We start from the raw sequence: 6,000 nt of genomic DNA on the forward strand, positions 1-6,000 counted from the left end.
GTGTGTGACTTTCAGAAACAACAGGTTTTGTAGAAATAACGTAAGCAATGATATTCACACAAGGAATATTCTTATGCCATTCCTGTTGTTTGTTTAAAATTGGACTATTTTCAGATTTACAGGCAGCAAATTTTGGAGTGACTTCAAAATGTCTGGAAAATTAAACATAAGCTTAAAAGGTTGAAGTTCTCCAAAGATTTATGATTAAGGACAAACAAACTATCCCCTGGTTCTTATTGAATGGACAGGTATCACATCAATGTATTTGTGTCTTGTCTTTGAGCTAAGATACAATCAAAAACTGTGAAATCAACTGGATTGTTTGGTTTTAATTGTATTACATTTGCAACAAGTATTATTAACTTTCAGATTTAAAACAGGCTAACAAATCCTTTGTTTGAAGTATAAGTATGTATGTTTTTTTATTTTATTTTTATTTATTTTTTAAGTTACATCTTTTAGTTAAAGTTGCGTTTTATCTTTGCAACCAGTTTTTCCAAGTTGCATGTAGCAACACCGTAATTAAGGTACATTGACAAACATTAAATCCTGGATATGCATATGGAATGAAAGCTTGTGGCTTAAAACAGATTCTTTTAAACAGGAAACAAATGCCCCAAAAATTCATTTTGATTTTTAAGAAATGGCAGTACTCTCAATTATGTTATTATTTGGAATGAAGCTTTTTCATTAATTGCCTATTCCAATACATCTCATTTTGACATGTAAATATAAATACTTCTTTGACAAATGTGTACAAGAGAGAGAACTCATGTTCATTTTGCAGTTTCAGTTTGTGTGACATTGATGATGCTGTACCTTTCTGTCCATTAATGTTAAGGTAGAATACTCAACAGATCTGGCATTCACAACAATATGAAGGATTCATAACAAAAGCTGCTCAAGAAACTCTGTGTTATGGATACATGTATGGTTTGGCTTTGAAGGCAGTGTACACTATTGGTAATTACTCAAAACAATTATTAGCATTAAACCTTTCTTGGTAACGAGTAATGGGGAGAGGTTGATAGTATAAAACATTGTGAGAAACGGCTCCCTCTGAAGTGCCATAGTTTTTGAGAAAGAAGTTATTTTCCATGAATTTGATTTCAAGACCTCAGATTTGGAACTTGAGGTCTCGAAATCAACCATCTAAACGTACACAACATCGTGTGACAAGGGTGTTTTTTTCTTTATTATTATCTCGCAACTTCCATGACTGATTGAGCTCAAATTTTCACAGGTTAGTTATTTTATGCATATGTTGAGATACACCAACTGTGAAGGCTAGTCTTTGACAATTACCAATAGTGTCCACTGCCTTTAACACACCCATTCAGTGAAACTCGATCATTTCATCTCAGTTTTAGATGATATTTTCAACATGTAAAAGTGATATTTCATTAAACTTTCTCTGGATTACACTCTCATCTCACATCTTGGTATGGCTTAGAATATTGAAGCCAAAGCTACTGTTGGGTGCAATGAAGTTGCTGAATAATGAAGGTGCTGAAGTTGAGGAAATGATGTGTTTAGATGGTTTGGTTCATGTGTCATGAATCAACTCCAGTGCATGTGTCATCACAAAACAAATGTGGTGTCAAATATGTTATTAAACATATAATTCACTTGAATACCAACAAGCAATGGGGTACCTTAAAAGTACTCCACCCAGTAGCTGACAATGTGTGCATGTTTATAAACAGATGAACCATTCTTTTCTTTAGATCAGTGATAAGAAAGTAGTGACCATGATTTCTTTTTGTGGCCTAGGATCATTCTTTGCTCCAAGCTCATACATGTATCTAACACTACCTTGACTGTGGACCTTCTGCATTTACGTCGTCATGCCGGCATATTATTAGAAGTAAAGCGGCGATGAAACAAATGCTCAGCCAGCACACAGGATTTGTTTACTTCTAACTGTTTGTGCCCTGCTCATATTCATGGCATCGTGTGCAGAAGGTCTATTATATCTGGATTGTGAGATTAACCACTTATTACATTCTCATGAACACAATCCTTGGTACACTGAACAGGTTGAGTTAAATAACTTTGAAACAAAAATAATTAATATGATAATTAACAGTTAATTGACAACGTGTCAAGTACACAAGTGCCTAACTCCAATAAACAGTTTGCACCTGTGTGCAATTTGCTTGAAATGATAAGTATTCATGCTAAATGGGTTGATCATCAAGACTACACTTTAAAAATCAATATCAAACTGCAAGATATATGATATTTGATGTTGACTCGCGATCTTGTGAGTATTCTGCCAAGCAGTAATTTGAAGGTGGACTGTTGAAATTGAACCACCAGCCAAGAACATTAGTATCAGTCAAGTTAATCAATTCCTTTATGTGCCAAACTAACACTAGAACTATGTGCTTGACAAGATCCCAAAGGAACAAATGATAATCAACCAAAGAAACGTATATTGTTAACCTCGAGCTTACCTGTCAAATAATACAAAATGGTTACATCTCAGCATGGAGTAAACATTAAGGTTTTTCATGTTTATTCAAAGAACTATTGTATTCCATTTTTTGAAAGAAAGATCAATGAGTTTTTGTAAAAATGTGTTGTCCCAAATAAAGAGGAATTATAATTAAACTATTTTACAAAATGGCTTTTCTTACCCCCGAATTGTCTGATCCATGTCAAATAAGACCCAATATTCTGAGCGGTCATCTCCAATTTTAGGTACATGTAAAGCACTAAGTGTGTTTTACATCGTTCCTTAATTCATAAGTCGCGCAGTCCTTTAGGAGGTTGTGGTGTAATTCAGACAGTGAAGTCTCTGCGCAAGCAACCACTATACTGTAGTGTTGACCGGGGGTTGCAACAATTATACTGTAGCATTGACCGGGGGTTGCAACCACTATACTGTAGCATTGACCGGGGGTTGCAACCACTATACTGTAGCATTGACCGAGGGTTGCAACAACTATACTGTAGTGTTGACCGGGGGTTGCAACCACTATACTGTAGCATTGACCGGGGGTTGCAACAATTATACTGTAGCATTGACCGGGGGTTGCAACCACTATACTGTAGCATTGACTGGGGGTTGCAACAACTATACTGTAGCATTGACCGGGGGTTGCAACAACTATACTGTAGTGTTGACCGGGGGTTGCAACAACTATACTGTAGCATTGACCGGGGGTTGCAACCACTATACTGTAGTGTTGACCGAGGGTTGCAACCACTATACTGTAGCGTTGACCGGGGGTTGCAACCACTATACTGTAGCATTGACCGGGGGTTGCAACAACTATACTGTAGCATTGACCGGGGGTTGCAACCACTATACTGTAGCATTGACCGAGGGTTGCAACCAATATACTGTAGTGTTGACCGGGGGTTGCAACCAATATACTGTAGCATTGACCGGGGGTTGCAACAACTATACTGTAGCATTGACCGGGGGTTGCAACCACTATACTGTAGCATTGACCGAGGGTTGCAACCACTATACTGTAGCATTGACCGGGGGTTGCAACCACTATACTGTAGCATTGACCGAGGGTTGCAACCACTATACTGTAGTGTTGACCGGGGGTTGCAACAACTATACTGTAGCATTGACCGGGGGTTGCAACCACTATACTGTAGCGTTGACCGAGGGTTGCAACCACTATACTGTAGCATTGACCGGGGGTTGCAACAACTATACTGTAGCGTTGACCGGGGGTTGCAACCAATATACTGTAGTGTTGACCGAGGGTTGCAACAACTATACTGTAGCATTGACCGGGGGTTGCAACAACTATGCTGTAGCATTGACCGGGGGTTGCAACAACTATACTGTAGCGTTGACCGGGGGTTGCAACAACTATACTGTAGCGTTGACCGGGGGTTGCAACCACTATACTGTAGTGTTGACCGAGGGTTGCAACAACTATGCTGTAGCATTGACCGGGGGTTGCAACCACTATACTGTAGCATTGACCGGGGGTTGCAACAACTATACTGTAGTGTTGACCGAGGGTTGCAACAACTATGCTGTAGCATTGACCGGGGGTTGCAACAATTATACTGTAGCGTTGACCGGGGGTTGCAACCACTATACTGTAGTGTTGACCGAGGGTTGCAACCACTATACTGTAGCGTTGACCGGGGGTTGCAACCACTATACTGTAGCATTGACCGGGGGTTGCAACAACTATACTGTAGCATTGACTGGGGGTTGCAACAACTATACTGTAGCATTGACCGGGGGTTGCAACAACTATACTGTAGTGTTGACCGAGGGTTGCAACAACTATGCTGTAGCATTGACCGGGGGTTGCAACCACTATACTGTAGCATTGACCGGGGGTTGCAACCACTATACTGTAGCGTTGACCGAGGGTTGCAACCACTATACTGTAGCGTTGACCGAGGGTTGCAACCACTATACTGTAGCATTGACCGGGGGTTGCAACCACTATACTGTAGTGTTGACCGGGGGTTGCAACAACTATGCTGTAGCATTGACCGGGGGTTGCAACCACTATACTGTAGCATTGACCGGGGGTTGCAACAACTATACTGTAGTGTTGACCGAGGGTTGCAACAACTATGCTGTAGCATTGACCGGGGGTTGCAACAATTATACTGTAGCGTTGACCGGGGGTTGCAACCACTATACTGTAGTGTTGACCGAGGGTTGCAACCACTATACTGTAGCGTTGACCGGGGGTTGCAACCACTATACTGTAGCATTGACCGGGGGTTGCAACAACTATACTGTAGCATTGACTGGGGGTTGCAACAACTATACTGTAGCATTGACCGGGGGTTGCAACCACTATACTGTAGCGTTGACCGAGGGTTGCAACCACTATACTGTAGCGTTGACCGAGGGTTGCAACAACTATACTGTAGCATTGACCGGGGGTTGCAACCACTATACTGTAGCATTGACCGGGGGTTGCAACAACTATACTGTAGCGTTGACCGGGGGTTGCAACAATTATACTGTAGCGTTGACCGGGGGTTGCAACCACTATACTGTAGTGTTGACAGAGGGTTGCAACAACTATGCTGTAGCATTGACCGGGGGTTGCAACCACTATACTGTAGCATTGACCGGGGGTTGCAACAACTATACTGTAGCGTTGACCGGGGGTTGCAACCACTATACTGTAGTGTTGACCGGGGGTTGCAACAACTATACTGTAGCATTGACCGGGGGTTGCAACCACTATACTGTAGCGTTGACCGAGGGTTGCAACCACTATACTGTAGCATTGACCGGGGGTTGCAACAACTATACTGTAGCATTGACCGGGGGTTGCAACCACTATACTGTAGCATTGACCGGGGGTTGCAACAACTATACTGTAGCATTGACCGGGGGTTGCAACAACTATACTGTAGCATTGACCGGGGGTTGCAACCACTATACTGTAGCATTGACCGGGGGTTGCAACCACTATACTGTAGCGTTGACCGGGGGTTGCAACAACTATACTGTAGCATTGATCGAGGGTTGCAACCACTATACTGTAGTGTTGACCGGGGGTTGCAACAACTATACTGTAGCGTTGACCGGGGGTTGCAACCACTATACTGTAGCATTGACCGAGGGTTGCAACAACTATACTGTAGCGTTGACCGGGGGTTGCAACCACTATACTGTAGCATTGACCGAGGGTTGCAACCACTATACTGTAGTGTTGACCGGGGGTTGCAACAACTATACTGTAGCGTTGACCGGGGGTTGCAACAACTATACTGTAGCGTTGACCGAGGGTTGCAACAACTATACTGTAGCATTGACCGGGGGTTGCAACCACTATACTGTAGCATTGACCGAGGGTTGCAACAACTATACTGTAGTGTTGACCGGGGGTTGCAACCACTATGCTGTAGTGTTGACCGAGGGTTGCAACAACTATACTGTAGTGTTGACCGGGGGTTGCAACAACTATACTGTAGCATTGACCGGGGGTTGCAACCACTATACTGTAGTGTTGACCGAGGGTTGCAACCACTATACTGTAGCGT

This window comes from Asterias rubens, chromosome 2, assembly GCF_902459465.1.
Source record: "Asterias rubens chromosome 2, eAstRub1.3, whole genome shotgun sequence".
NCBI classification, from domain to species: domain Eukaryota; kingdom Metazoa; phylum Echinodermata; class Asteroidea; order Forcipulatida; family Asteriidae; genus Asterias; species Asterias rubens.